Consider the following 16616-nt stretch of genomic DNA (forward strand, 5'->3'; position numbering starts at 1 on the left):
GCTACGGACCCAGCGCCGGAAGAGCATGCGCTCTGAGTGGTTTCTCCAGAAACTGAAAAGGATTTGTGCCAGCCTTCGGTTTCCTCAGTCGTTTGTTTACCTCTTGGAGGAAGGGGGCGCACAAGAGAAGAGACGACTAACTGAAGGAGCGCTCTGAGGCCAGCAAGTAAAACTCAATTTACTAGTCTTAGCTTTGCTGGCTATCCAACAGGCTGAACAGCCACAGAAAAATGATAAACGAATATTACTTGGATGTTCAGAAAAGATATTCGGAACATCTCCGTAATTCTAATCGAACAAGCCCTTGCAAGATAGTTAAACAGAAAAACCTACCCCAACATCCACATCTTTAAGGCAAGAATCATATAAATTTAAAACTGGGGGACTCAGTAAAGACGACTTCCTGCCATCCTCTAGTCTTGAGTAAAGACTATCTCAAAAGAGTTTTTAAAGCCGAAAAAGTCCTGAAAAGATGAATTCTAATGAGTCTTTCACTCTGCTGAGATGCACTTCTCGTTTTACGGGCCCCTGGCCATGGCTATGGTATTCTAAAGAACGAAGTATCTCTAAATGTACTGTCCACATTCAACAATTGTTTGCATTTTGCCTGATATTTATTCCCACAAATCGAGTGTCAACAATCATGTTGGCCAGTTCATATTATTTTGCTGAAGTTTGAGACTTAATATGTGAAAGTTATGGAAAAGCAAAATATGTGAATGTCTCAATAAACTCACCCACTTTGTTTAAAAAGCTAAATTAATTCAGCGCTGGCAATCTGTTTCCAAATTCGATGATGTAAAATTCATGTAGACTCTAAATTCCTTAATAAAATTCCTAACAACTTTTCATATAAGTGTTGTATTAGAAAAATTGCATTAGAAAAAAGAAGCTCTGGTTCTCATTCAATGCATAAACTTTTCATTTTACTAAGTTAATAGTCTAATGGAAAGAACTCTATACTTTCAGGTAAGTCAGATTTAATTAAACATTTCTTGCTATTTTCAAGAATGAATTTATGAAAACATTTTCTTTCATATAATTCTCTTGCTTTGAAATTTTGGTCATGAGGAGTGAATTATGACTTGAACAAAATAGGGTTCTTAAAATTAAGAACTCAAAATGAAAATGTTTATTTTTCCTCTGGCATATTTATAATGAGTATTCTAATGAAATTTTTCAAGTTGATAAGACTTTATAATGTTTTTTTGAAGCTGCATAAAGGAAAATAAGTGATTGTCCATATAATCAAATCTCTCTAAACCAAAGTCTTCACAATCTAAATGGTATTTAAAAAATCCTACAAGAAAAATTGTGAACAAAATAGTGTGCACAGAGCACACATACATGTCAAGGTTCTAATGAGATCATAAAACACTTTATTCTCTCAATTATCATGAGGTCAAAGTTCCTAATGGTTGTAGTTTCATAATAAAGACATGCTTTCACAGTCTATGGAGGAAGATAACGGGAAAAACTTCTTTCTAATCACTCAATATAAATGTTAGAAACTGACTTTTATCTTAAACAACAATAAGGAACAATGTTTCACATATAAAGTAAGTACTAAGAATTCAGACATCACTGAGCTGAAGAGGGGGAAAGTAATGTTATACATAGGAATTTAACTAAGTATAGAAGTGTCTCAAGTTGGAAAACTTGCCTATATTTATTCCAACTCTGCAAACATAGCTTGAATCCTGCCTCTGCAGCCCTGAGGGGCAGTCTGCAGCCTGTGCTTAGGAACCTGCAGAGCTAGAAAACTCACTGCTGGAGGCAGTTCCAAAATAGGTTATCACTCTCTGGTCTAATTCTGTCCCTTAAGACTGTGCTGAACACTGTTTGTTATTTGTGTACATGACAAGTCTTCAAAAATGCAAAGGCAGCTCCCTTAGGTCACTTCTTCCTCCTTACTATTTCCCATATAGAAATCTCCATTTTCTTCAACCTTTTTTTAAATGACATGGATTGCAAGCCCCTTTGTTATCCAGTCACTCTCTTTTCCAGCTTGCCTGTATCCTTCATAAAGTTTGTCCCAGGACCAAATGCAGGCCAGTGGTGACCTGGTGTGACTAGTTCTGAGATCAGAAAAAAAGGCACTGATGAAGATTCAGATGGGAATAAAAGCATTGAAAACCATACAAGAACTGTTTTATTATTTGGCTGCCAAAAATAAAACAAAAATATTCTCTCATTAGAAGAGAGGAGAAAAAAGTTGCTCAGAATAGTCAAAGGCCTGACAGCTATGATATTTACATATTCAGTTCTGTTAAAATTACCATTATTTCTCAGACTATAATTTTAACTTGCTCTTTTAGTTGCTTGTTCAGTCATGATGTTACCTACATAAATAAAAGCAAATACACAATATATCTGTTGAATTCTTTCTAAAAATTTTCAGTTTAACTGTGAATCAAGGGGCAGTAGAAACCCACACTGTTGAGTAATTTGAAATTCAAAGTAATTTTAATTGTTTCAATATTTTGATAGATTGATTATCTAATGTCAAAAATAATTTACAGCAGCTTTTAATAAAATACAGACACACAAAAAATTGTAAACGGTGTGGCTGCTCACAGATGCTAACATCTTGGCCTGACCCAGTCATATTCGGCATCACACTAATTCTGTTTAAGAATTTCAAGCCAAAAAAAAATAAATTAAAAAAAAATAAAAAAGAATTTCAAGCCAGAATCAAAGATAGTAAAAACCAGTAGGGACCTGAAAGGTTAGCTAGGTCCAGTTTTCAAGCAGACTCCATGGAGTCAAAGGGAGCAGAGGCCCTACCTGGGGATGGAGATGGAGAAGGAAGGATGAGCACATAGAATATCTATAAAATATTTCATTTATAAAAGATAATGTGTCAAAGAGGTTGTCTTTTTTCCATTGTATATCCTTGCCTCCTTTGTCAAAGATAAGGTGACCATAGGTTCGTGGATTTATCTCTGGGCTTTCTATTCTGTTCCATTGATCTATATTTCTGTCTTTGTGCCAGTACCATACTGTCTTGATGACTGTGGCTTTGTAGTATAGTCTGAAGTCAGGCAGGTTGATTCCTCCAGTTCCATTCTTCTTTCTCAAGATTACTTTGGCTATTCGAGGTTTTTTGTATTTCCATACAAATTGTGAAATTATTTGTTCTAGTTCTGTGAAAAATACCGTTGGTAGCTTGATAGGGATTGCATTGAATCTATAGATTGCTTTGGGTAGTATAGCCATTTTGACAATATTGATTCTTCCAATCCATGAACACAGTATATTTCTCCATCTGTTTGTGTCCTCTTTAATTTCTTTCATCAGTGATTTATAGTTTTCTATGTATAAGTCTTTTGTTTCTTTAAGTAGATATACTCCTAAGTATTTTATTCTGTTTGTTGCAATGGTGAATGGTATTGTTTCCTTAATTTCTCTTTCTGTTTTCTCATTGTTAGTGTATAGGAATGCAAGAGATTTCTGTGTGTTAATTTTATATCCTGCAACTTTACTATATTCGTTGATTAGCTCTAGTAATTTTCTGGTAGAGTCTTTAGGGTTTTCTATGTAGAGGATCATGTCATCTGCAAACAGTGAGAGTTTCACTTCTTTTCCTATCTGGATTCCTTTTACATCTTTTTCTGCCCTGATTGCTGTAGCCAACACTTCCAAAACTATGTTGAATAGGAGTGGTGAGAGTGGGCACCCCTGTCTTCAACATAAAAGAATGAAACTGGAACACTTTCTAATACCATACACAAAAATAAACTCAAAATGGATTAAAGATCTAAATGTAAGACCAGAATCTATAAAACTCCTAGAGGAGAACATAGGCAAAACACTCTCCGACATAAATCACAGCAGGATCCTCTATGACCCACATCCCAGAATATTAGAAACAAAAGCAAAAATAAACAAATGGGACCTAATGAAACTTAAAAGCTTTTGCACAACAAAGGAAACTATAAGCAAGGTGAAAAGACAGCCCTCAGATTGAGAGAAAATAATAGCAAATGAAGCAACAAAGGATTAATCTCAAAAATATACAAGCAACTCCTCCAGCTCAACTCCAGAAAAATAAATGACCCAATCAAAAAATGGGCCAAAGAACTCAACAGACATTTCTCCAAGGAAGACATACAGATGGCTAAAAAACACATGAAAAGATGCTCAACATCACTCATTATCAGAGAAATGCAAATCAAAACCACAATGAGGTACCATTACATGCCAGTCAGGATGGCTGCTATCCAAAAGTCTACAAGCAATAAATGCTGGAGAGGGTGTGGAGAAAAGGAAACCCTCTTACACTGTTGGTGAGAATGCAAACTAGTACAGCCGCTATGGAGAACAGTGTGGAGATTTCTTAAAAAGCTGGAAATAGAACTGCCATATGACCCAGCAATCCCACTTCTGGGCATACACACTGAGGAAACCAGATCTGAAAGAGACACGTGCACCCCAATGTTCATCACAGCACTGTTTATCATAGCCAGGACATGGAAGCAACCTCGATGCCCATCAGCAGACGAATGGATAAGGAAGCTGTGGTACATATACACCATGGAATATTACTCAGCCATTAAAAAGAATTCATTTGAATCAGTTCTAATGAGATGGATGAAACTGGAGCCCATTATACAGAGTGAAGTAAGCCAGAAAGATAAAGACCATTATAGTATACTAACACATATATATGGAATTTAGAAAGATGGTAACGATAACCCTATATGCAAAACAGAAAAAGAGACACAGATGTAGAGAACAGACTTTTGGACTCTGTGGGAGAAGGCGAGGGTGGGATGTTTCAAGAGAACAGCATCGAAACATGTATATTATCTAGGGTGAAACAGATCACCAGCCCAGGTTGGATGCATGAGACAAGTGCTCGGACCTGGTGCACTGGGAAGACCTAGAGGGATCGGGTGGAGAGGGAGGTGGGAGGGGGCATCGGGATGGGGAATACATGTATATCCATGGCTGATTCATGTCAGTGTATGACAAAAACCACTTCAATATTGTGAAGTAATTAGCCTCCAACTAATAAAAAAAATTTTTTTTAATTCAAAAAAAAAAGATAATGTGTCAAAATATAGGAAAGAAAAAAGAAAAAACTGAGGTTCACAGTAAAAAATCAGTTTCCCAAGGTATGTAGCTGATTGGTGGTAGAATCAAGAATTCATTATTTGCTCTATTATCAACCATCTTTTCGAAGTTTTCCCCTAACTTAGCTTATTGACATTGCTTAGTTCATAGATTCTGAAAATTTTGAAATGATAAAATATCAACAAATAATGTCCATTATTAACTATTTTCTTCAAAATTTTAGAGAAAACAATTTAAACTCAGAATTAAAAAAATAAAAGGTGCTTAATTATCTGCATTGCTATTGTTGTCATGTGGCTTCTATAAAATTCTGAATTATTTTTCCACCCCTGTGATTTATCAGTAGTATACCAGCATTCTACATAGTTTAAGAAATATTGTTTCAGTGAACACTAAATAAAATAATTCAATAATTACGTCATCCTTGACTAATGCAGTCAGTAAAGAAGGATGTAGTTTTAGAACATAAAAGAAAGTTCCAAAGTAATTAGCCTCCAACTAATAAAAATAAATGGGAAAAAAAAAAAAAGTTCCATGGGCAGGTCATTATACATAAGATGGCTTAATTTGTTGACCAGTTTGCTACTTTTTGAAATAGTTTAAAATACAGTTTTTAAAGTTACACTGTTTGGGACTTCCCTGAAGGTCTAGTGGCTAAGAATCTGCCTGCCGATGCAAGAACACAGGATTGATCCCTGGTCTGGAAAGATTCAACATGCCACAGGGCAGTTAAGCCTGCGCACCACAGCTCCTGAGTTCAACATGCTGCAACTCCTGAAACCCGTGCACCTAAGAGTTGGTGCTCATAACAAGAGAAGCCACAACAGTGGGAAGCCCAAGCACCACAATGAAGAGTGGCCCCCTCTCGCCATAACTAGAGAAAGCCCGTGCTCAGCAGCAAAGACACAGCACAGCCCAAAACTAAATAATAAATTCACTAACTTTTAAAGTTTATATATAGTTCATCCATCTATACTTACCTGTCATTCCTACTCTGGAGAACAAATAAAGAAGTGAACTTTTTTTTCTCCAAAAATTATATAAAATAATATTCCTCCCACCATTCTTCACCCTGATCACCACTGCTTCAACTTACCACCACCCCCTTTACCATCACCCTGATGAGAAATATCATTAGTGAGCTCACATGTTAATCTTGTTTCCAATGTTCACTCCCACATGTACATTTAATACTGTCGCTACTGTACTCTATACATGTTTATATCAGGAAAACAATAAAAGTTGAGTTTGAAAACCAAGCAGAGCAATTTCTATCTCAGGTCTCACATCAGTTGTCTATGAGGCAGGTACTATTATTAGTCCCACTTTACAGATGAGAAAACTGCCACAAAACAGATGCTCAATGAATATTTGGAGAATAAATAATTGAGTATTTAAGATGTTGGAAGGTAGACTTATGTGAATCACTTGGATATGTAAATTGGTTCCTTTGTAGCCTAGATAGCAGAAAATAAATACTGGGATTTATCATTGGAAGCCTGGGTTTCAGGCATCACTCTATTACCAAATGTATGCATTATCTTAGACTGTTTCCTCTGGTGTTAAATGGGGATTATAATAACTTCTAACTCACAAGAATAATTGTAGAATTCAATAAGACTACTATGTTATGATGCCATTGTATACAAACATTCATTACTGGTGTTAAAGCCTATATTAAATACTGAATTATTTCCAAAATCTGATGTTCACAAGCCTCTATGTCTTTTTGGATCTATGTATTGTTACTTAATTTATACCTAGATTAAAAACACAAGCAAAATATACACTCACAGGGAAGCTGTTTTTATCAACTGAAGACAATTCCACAGGATACAAGTTAATGTTGTCCTTCATTTTGGATTGCCTGCTGCATGGTACTGTCCCTAGAATGTGATTGGGGCCAACGACCCCATTCAAGCAATTGCCGTAGATTCCTAAATTCCCCTGCTCTGGCCCACATTCTTTCAGTCATTCTATTCCAGAAGCCTGAAACACAAATGTTGTTCCCTGTGGTTCCCATGGTGACCCTTGGTGCCCCTTTAAAGAATCTCAGGTTTTGCCTACTCCTGTGCAGAAACTCCAGGAGAAAATAATATTTCAACAGACTAAAGGGAGACTCTTGGTTTCCATTTTTCCAATCACAACTTACTATACAATTACTGAACAATTCCTGATGGTTGTTCTTGCTGCTGTTGTTATTAACACCTATGCTGCTGCTGCTGCTAAGTCGCTTCAGTCGTGTCCAACTCTGTGCAACCCCATAGACACCAGCCCACCAGGCTCCGCCATCCCCGGGATTCTCCAGGCAAGAACACTGGAGTGGGTTGTCATTTCCTTCTCCAGTGCATGAAAGTGAGAAGTGAAAGTGAAATCACTCAGTCGTGTCCGACTCTTCACAACCCCATGGACTGCAGCCTACCAGGCTCCTCCGTCCATGGGATTTTTCCAGGCAAGAGTACTAGAGTGGGGTGCCATTGCCTTCTCTGATTAACACATATAACTGTAATTAAAAAAATACAATATCTTCTGTGTACCAAGCCTTCCTACTGAAGATTCTATGTTATTCTTTAGATTATATATAAAGTATAATTTGTACATGTTAGTGTAGATAATAATGATATGAATAATCTACTGTGCACACAGACAAAAATAATTTCTGCTTATCCTAAAATATATATGATATATAAAAATGTATTTATATATATATATACAACATATTTTAGGTAAAACATTTCTCTTCATAACCATGTTTTATTTCCCATAACAACAAACATACATTTTCTTTTTACATTTATGCATTCACTCATTCAACAAATCGATACTATTTGCCTGGCAGTGTACTAGGTGCTAGGATTATTAATACAATCAAGGACAAGGTAGATTGTTTTCTTGAGAAATATACATTGTAGACGGTATATAGATAATTAAGCTCCATAAACAAGATACATGATAGGTTGGAGTAAGTGGAGAGTATTATTAGGAAGCTTTTGTGGACAGCATTAGTGCTGAGAAGTAAGGGAAGACTTCTCTGCAGAAACCTAGACTTGAGCCTGAATAAGGAGGCGCTAGTGGTAAGAATCCGCCTGCCAATGCAGGAGACACAAGAAATGCAGGTTAGATCCCTGGGTCTAGAAGCCCCCCTGGAGTAGGAATTGGCAACCCACTCCAGTATTCTTGCCTGGAAAATTTCATGGACAGAAGAGCCTGGTGGGCTACAGTTCCTAGAGTCAAAAAAGACTCGGACACGACTGAACTACTGAGCACATACTCACACTCCCTGCCCCTGCACAAGAGTTAGCCAGATGGAAGGAGCCAGCTTGTGGAGTGAGCAAAGGGCAAGGGAGGTGGGAAGGAGAAAGGTGCAAAGAATCTCAGGCCGAGAAAATAGTCTATACATAGGCTGGGAAACATCATGAGAAAGGCTGCTTTAGAAATCTGAAATAGTTTCATTTGGTTCCAGAATAGACTGTGAAGAGGGAGAAGAGGGAAAGGAATCTTGGTAAGAAATGGTTAAAAATTTGGACATTATCCAGAGGCAAGAGGGCACCAAAATTAAAATATATTGAATAGGAAAAGCCTAGTCAGGTAGGGATTAAAAAATTGCTGGAAATAGTGTACAAAGTAGTTAAACTAATTGTAAACAGATTAGAGCTTACCCAGTAATCCCCAAAGAAGCAGAATTATAACACGAACATAGACTAAGGCTCACTTAATAGGGTCTTTCATTCTTTCCTTTTCTTCTCACTGTTAAAAAGACAAAGTCGAATTTGCCCAATTTTTGCAGAATGTAATTAAGTGCACAAAAGAAAGAGTTAGATATCTGAGATTCTTGAAATTTAATTTATATATATTCAGCAAAGGAAACCATAAACAAGATGAAAAGACAGCCCTCAGAAAACACTTGCAAATGAAGCAACTGACAAGAGATTAATCTTCAAAATATATACATACCTCACAAAGCTTAATACCAAAAAAACAAAAACAATCCAATCAAAAAATGGGCAGAAGATTTAATACATATTTTTCCAAAGACGTAAATGGTCAAGACGCACATGAAAATTGCTCAACATCACTAATTATTAGAGAAAATGCAAATGAAAACTACAGTGAAATATTACCTCACACCATTCAAAATAACTCTCATGAAAAAAAATCCACAAACAATAAATGGAGAGCGTATGGAGAGAAGGGAACTCTTCTACATTGTTGGCGGAAATGTAAATTAATACAGCCACTATGGAGGTCCTTAGAAAACTAAAAATAAAACAACCATATGATCCAGCAATCCCGGTCCTGGGCATATACCCAGAGAAAAACGTGATTCCAAAAGATACATGTATGCCAATGTTCACTGCAGCACTATTTACAACAGCCAGCACATGGAAGCAGTCTAAATATCCATCGACATATGAATGAATAAAGAAGATGTGACATATATTTATGACAGGATTTTACTCAGTCATAAAAAAAGAACAAAATTGTGCCATTTGCAGAGATGTGGATGGACCCAGAGACTGTAATACTGAGTGAAGTAATTTAGAAAGTGAAAACAAATGTTGTATATTAACACATATTTGTGGAATCAGAAAAAAATGGTACAGATGAACCTATTTGCAAAGCAGAAATAGAGACACGGCATAGAGAACAAACATGGACACCAACAGGAGGGAGAGGGGTGGAACTGGGTCTAATGTATACATACTACCAGGTATAAAATAGCTAGCTAATGAGAACCTACTGTATAGCACAAGGAACTCGACTCAGTGTTCTGCAGTGACCCAACTGGGGAGGAAATCCAAAACAGAGGGGACATATGTATATGTACAGCTGATTCATGTCACTGTACAGTAGAAACACAATATTTTTAAGCACCTATACTCCCACAAGAAATTTTTAATAATCTGCATATTAATAAATGTGGATAAGGCAATGTATATTTCCTCTAAATTGTGGGTATTTTTACTAAAGGACCCTAAGCAAATGTAAAAGGTAAAATATACAAGAATTACACTTTATTAAAATACTCTAATTAACTGAAAAAAGTAAGATGGGATGTATGAGAGGTTGATCTCTAAAAAGTTTTTTTAAAAATTTTAGGAAAAAAAAAAATTTTAGGAAAAATAAGTTAATAGGAATAATTTGATTGACTTCTTAGAAGACAAGTTGATGGTGCCTAACGATAAAAAAAAAAAGCAGGGGGCTATAAGGCATGACGTATTGTTGTTGTTCAGCCACTAAGTTGTGTCTGACTCTGAGACCCCATGGACCGCCAGGCATCCCTGTCCTTTGCTGTCTCCCGGAGTTGCTCCAGTTCTTGTCCATTGAGCCGGTGATGCTATGTAACCATCCCATTCTCTGTGGCCCTCTTCTCTTTTTGCCTTCAATTCTTCCAGCATCAGGGTCTTTTCCAATGAGTCGGCTCTTTGGAAAATCAGGTGGCCAAAGTGTTGGAGCTTCAGCTTAGGCATCAGTCTTTCCAATGACTATTCAGAGTTGATTTCCTTCAGGATTGACTGGATTGATCTCCTTGCGGTCCAAGAGACTCTCAGGAGTCTTCTCCAGCACCACAATTTGAAATCTTCAATTCTTCACTGCCCGCAGACGGACAGCCATCTCCTCTTAAGACAGAAAAGTATTCACCAGTGTGCACACACAATTCTAATCCAAAGGCTCTGTCTGTATTGTACATGGTACCTTTCTTAGTTTTCTTGAGTGGTTTGCTGAGTCAAGCTTTCCTAAGGACTTTATCTCATCACTGCCATTTATAGCATTCCTCTGAAAGTGATTTTAGTGCTTGGAACATCATTAACCTAAGCATTACCCACTTGCCTACTGGAAAGGAAAAAAAAAAGTCCTGACAAAAAGAACATTCAATTACCAAGCCGACTCAACCCTTTTCCTAATGTTCTGGTCTAGAATTTTTTATTTCTATCCCTAAGCCTTCTCTTCCTCCAGAGTTCTCCAGCTCTGTACATACACCACCATGCACCAGTTGCTCAAGGCAACTCCTAGCTAAGAACCATCCTAACTCATCCCCTACATGTAGTCATTCCTCAAGAATTGCTTGCTCTGCCTTATAACCTATCCTGAATCCTTCTAATTTTGTCTCTTCATCACCTCCCCCTGGACCTCTACAATCCACAAGACTTGTGTTTTGATCTGTAGGTAGGACTCAAGGACTATGGTCCAAGGAATTCTTTCACCATTGTGTCCTTTAAAGGTGGGAGTGGGGAGCAGTTACTTTGTTAGTTCTTCCCTTCACCATCCCACAAAGGTATCCTGGGGAAGAGATATCTAAAAAAGCCCCTTACTTTTTGTTACTAAATACAGTCGGTCAGTGATGAATGGGCTTAGAAGTTAGATGACAAGAAGGCAAATTAAAAGCCTATTTGTCAGTTTTGGGGGCACTAATGTTTGAGTGAAAAGTTTCTTATATAATGAGATAGAGTTTACATAGAGCAGAGGCTAAGATAATATTTTTGGAACTCTGAGATATACAGGGATGAGATTGAATCACAGGATATTTTTGGTTAATAATATTGGTTCTGAAGTGACCATAAAGAAATTCAAAATATGGAAAGCAATTTCTGAACACAATAGAGGACTGTTCAATAAATGACATTAGGATAACTGGTTAGAAATATATGGGGAAATATTTAAATGTCTCACCCACATTAGAATGGATTTCACATGTGTGAATTAAATATTTTAAAAATTAAATAATTGAAAACAATACTAATCGTTTATTCAATCACTTTAGGAGGTAAAAACTTATGCCTAATAGAAGAAATTGCAGAGGAAAATATCAGTAGGTTTGACTGTAAAAACTAATCACAATGAAAAGATAAGCATCAAATCAGAGAAAACATTTTCAGGAAAGATGAAAATAAAGAGTTATGTTTTATGTAGAAAATATACACAAACCTATATAAGAAATCACAACAATCACAGTTGAAGCAATGGACCTTTTTCTGTCTTTAATACAATAAATTAAAAAAGATGGAAGGGTTAAATGTGTAAGTTATAACTCATTCAATGAATTAACTATTATGAAAAAGTCAAAGTGATGATTAGGAAGATTATGTACATACATATATACAGCAGATAATTGGTTATTTTACTGATTATGCTGGTTATTATTTTTGAACACCCATTATGTTCCAGACTATATGGCAAGCCTTTCCCATCCATTATCATTTAACCACAATATTAGTCATACATAATCATTTTTAGATGGTGACACTGAGGCTAAATTGAATAGTTAATGCACCTGCAACTGGAATCCAGGTATGACTGTCCCCAAAGGACATCCCTTGAACCATTATAGTATGACATTCTGTATCAAGTTCTACATTTTAAGGTGTTACTAAAATTGTTATATTTTAATACTATCCCTAAGAAACAAAAATTTAAGACACTTAGAAAGGTGAATAAAAGGGTATACATCACAAGGATGGCACTGGAATTGACGATTATAGGTTATTTGTATATTATATATTGTTCCATTATTGTATTATGCCTTTTAAAAAGTTTTATAAAGAAAAATGCCTTGGTTTTATAAAAATATAATACATTATTCAGTTTATATCAGGCCCTGCTCTAAAACTTGACAAAATAACAATAAAAAAAAAAATACATGCCCATTTCATTTGTGAACTTCCTATGATTTCAAATATAATTGTAAAAATAAAATCATGCATTTCATTTGAAGGGTAATTAATTTTGACCAAGCTATGAAAATAGTTGCTCTATTAGGGCTGTGAGTTATGAGACATAATTCTTTTTACATTTTTTTAATGTTGTTTATAAGATTATTTTAAGAATAAATAAAAAGAATTTAAACCAATGTGCACAAAATGTTTTTAATATGCAGCCACAAATGAAGGTTCATATCCTTCATCCTATGTTGTTATTTAAAATTTCAGCAACAACAAAAAAATAAAATAAAAAATAATAAAATTTCAGCAACAGTATATTGTATGTGAAAGTTGGGACATAAAGAAAGCTGAGCACCACAGAATTGATGCTTTTGAACTATGGTGTGGGAGAAGGCTCTTGAGAGTCCCTTGGACTGCAAGGAGATCCAACCAGTCCATCCTAAAGGAGATCAGTCCTGAGTGTTCATTGGAATGACTGATGCTGAATTGAAGCTGAAGCTCCAATACTTTGGCTACTGATGTGAAGAACTAACTCACTGTAAAAGACCCTGATGATGAGAAAGATTGCAGGCAGGAGGAGAAGGAGATGACAGATGAGATGGCTGGATGGCATCACCGACTTGACAGACAGGAGTTTGAGCAAGCTCTGGGGGTTGGTGATTGACAGGGAAGCTTGGCGTGCTGCAGTTCATGGGGTTGCAAAGAGTCGGACACGACTGAGCAACTGAACTGAACATGGCACCACATGCTGAGTTCCAGTTGCAAGGGGGAAACACCACATATCACCAAGCAATTCTCTTCCCTTCAAAAGCATGAAACCTGGCTTTATTTGAACAAACTCATTGTTTCCTCTGCTTTATGTTGAACTTTCCTGCTCTTTTCATAGACTTCTCTTTTCTTTTGACAAATCAACTTTTGGAGAGCCTTCTTTACTAATTCATCAGATGTACCCAAGCAGGTATGAATCCTGATCATAGATGAACATGGTTGATGCACACACTGGGACCCCTGCTACTCGGTAATTCGGGGAAGAGATGATGTGGGTAAATGGCAGTGGGCATAAGGTCAGGGCCAGATTCAAGGCATGTTTAGGAAGTGTAATTGACAAGATATGTAAAACAGATGTACATAGAGTTGAGGAGGGAAAGAGGAGCCAGGAATAACTTCCAGAACTGTGACTCTGACTGACTGGATAGGATGTTCATGGGGAATAAAATGAGTTCAGTTTGTGTCATCTAGAATTTGAAGTATTTATGGGGAAGTGAGGTGGAAATACATATTAAGCACTTGAATATATAGATCTGAAGTTCACGAGAGGTGGATAGGCTTGACTGACAGGCGTAAGAATCACTAGAGAATCGGCATAGTCTAAATTGCAGGATAAGCATGGTGAAGGGAAAGAGTACAGCCTCTAGAGACACTCTCTGAGTCCAATGCTGGCCTTCTTCTTCCCAGAGGTGGGACCCTAGACAAATTATTAACCTCTCTGTGCCTCAGTTTCCTAGTCCATAAAATGGGAATAATGAGTACCTACTTCATAACACCATTAAGATAAAACCATCTTGTTTCCTTAGAAAAGTACATAACACACAGTAAACATTCATACACATAGTTTTTCAAGCAAAAATTATCTCTAAGAAAGAGTATATGAAATCAACTATGTGTGCATGCTGTCTCTTAAGTCATGTCTGACTCTTCACGACCCTATGGACTGAAGCCTTCCAGGTTCTTCTCTCCATGGGATTCTCCAGGAGTGGATTGCTAAAAATAAAAATTAATTAATTAATTTAAAAAGATACATTTCCTGCATTTTAAAGGCATTAGCACTCTATGAGCCTTGCCAGGTATAGGGATGAGAGGAAAGCCTAATTTCATGCGAGGTGAATTAACTTTGTATCTGTGGTATCTAATCATGTAAAGTCTAGGAAACTATTAATTAGACAATAAAACTCAGTGCCCTTAAGTGATTTTCCTTTTGGAACACTTTATGAACATTAATTATTCAATCTAGAATCTGTGAAGTAGACACCATTTTATGGTCAGAGTAGTTTTACTCCTCTTGAGAGCCTGTGATTTTTTCTAAGGCAGAAAAACTCAAAACTTTTCAAATATGAGGCTTCTTTATAACCGGAGGACACCAGACCCTTTAAAATGCAGGAAATGTACCTTTTTTTAATTTTTATTTTTTTTGAACTGGGTCTGGGTTGCTACGAGCTTTCTGAGTGAGGGATTTCTTCAGTTTTGGTGAGCAGGGGCTACCGTTTGTTGCGGTACACTGGCCTCTCATTGCGGTGGCTTCTCTTTTGCAGAGCACAGGCTCTAGGCACATGGACTTCAGTAGTTGTGGAGAATGGGCTTATTCTTGTCTGGAAAATTCCATGGACAGAGGAGCCTCGCAGGCTACTTCTGTCCATGGGGTCCCAAGACTCAGACACAAGTTAGCGAATAAATCACCACTATGTGAAATCTTCCCAAACCAGGGATCGAACTCATGTCTCTTATATTGGCAGATGGATTCCTACCCACTGTACCACCAGGGAAGTCCAGGAAATGCACCTTTAAAAAATACTTTTTGGTAGTTCTCTACTATTTCTACTCACAATACTTCTAACACCAAATAAATGGTTGGTTGTTTTTTTCCCCACGCCAAATAATTCTCCAATTCTCTGTGGATATTAACTAGATGTTCTGCAGTTCAATTCAGTTCTGACACTATCTACCTAAAGATAGAACAGGCCCACAGCTGAGTCCCACAAGACTGCCCCTACATCAGATGCCAGTCACACGTCCCAGGTTGCCACCTGTAATTCTAATCAACCAGCTATAAACAGGGGTTCCCAGGACTCCCTCCTAGGTTCAATAATTTGCTAGAATAGCTCACAAGACTAAGGAAAACATTTTATTTACTACTGCCGTTAATTACAAGGGGTACAATCAGGAAGGGCCAAATGGAAGAGATGCATCAAGCAAGGTCTGGGGAAGGGAGGGCCTCAGAGCATCCATGTCCTCTCTGGGCATGTCACCCTCCCAGCACCTTGATGTCATCACCAACTCTTGCTGTTGGTTTGTTGCTCAGTCATGTCTGACTCTTTCGTGACCCTATGGACTGTAGTCAGCCAGGCTCCGCTGTCCATGCTGTTTCCCAGGCTGGAATGTTGCAGTCACACATCCAGGGAAACAAACTCACTCAGAAGGGCAATGCAGATAGTGGAGTTCAGTTTATTACACCGGCAGGCCCCAGGCAGACTCTCGTCTTAGCCAAGAACCCTGACCAGTTTTTGTGAAAACCTTATATACCCTGAGTGTACATGCCCAAACCCACCTCCCCAAATTCCCTGAAACTAGTCTGAACAAAGGAAAAGAAAGATATAATCAAAGTTAACCCATGATTCATATGCCTTAAGCCTAGGTAGTTAACAGTGGACAATTATCAATAGGCCTGTGGTCATACCCCAATAAGCATAATAGAATTTATGGCTCTATTCAGTTACACAGATAATTAGGGTATTCTTTTCGGCCAGGGAGAATCTAGGTACGATCCCTGGGGCTCTACCTTCCGGGGGTCTGGTTTTCCGGTTGGTATGTTGTTTCCACAGATACTGGGCACATAGCTCAGTCCACAGTCCAGCCCAAGATGGAGTCCTGCTTTCAAGATGGAGCCTGTTCTGTCTGTTTCCTCCTTCAGGAATACTGGAATGGGTTGCATTTCCTCCTCCAGGGGATTTTCCCGACCCAGGGATCGAACTGAGGTCTACTGCATTGGCAGGCAATTTCTTTACCACTGAGCCACCTGGGAAGCCCTTCACCAACTCTGAAGCTTCCCAAACCCTTTCTTTTAACCCCTAGCCATTAGGGTGTTCAATCTCAAGCCTCTCT

At 37.5% G+C, this 16616-nt stretch overlaps 1 protein-coding gene across 1 annotated transcript in view; it reads right to left on the reverse strand.

Annotated features, from left to right (window-relative positions):
* CDC14A (cell division cycle 14A) overlaps nucleotides 1-6982 on the reverse strand; it is a 189508-nt gene extending 182526 nt beyond the window's left edge. The window contains exon 1 of the mRNA XM_020906074.2: nucleotides 6874-6982. The gene's annotated coding sequence lies outside the window, so the exon portion shown is untranslated. The remainder of the gene's footprint in view (nucleotides 1-6873) is intronic.
* Between the last annotated feature and the right edge of the window lie 9634 nt (nucleotides 6983-16616).

This window comes from Odocoileus virginianus, chromosome 5, assembly GCF_023699985.2.
Source record: "Odocoileus virginianus isolate 20LAN1187 ecotype Illinois chromosome 5, Ovbor_1.2, whole genome shotgun sequence".
Taxonomy (NCBI): Eukaryota; Metazoa; Chordata; class Mammalia; order Artiodactyla; family Cervidae; genus Odocoileus; species Odocoileus virginianus.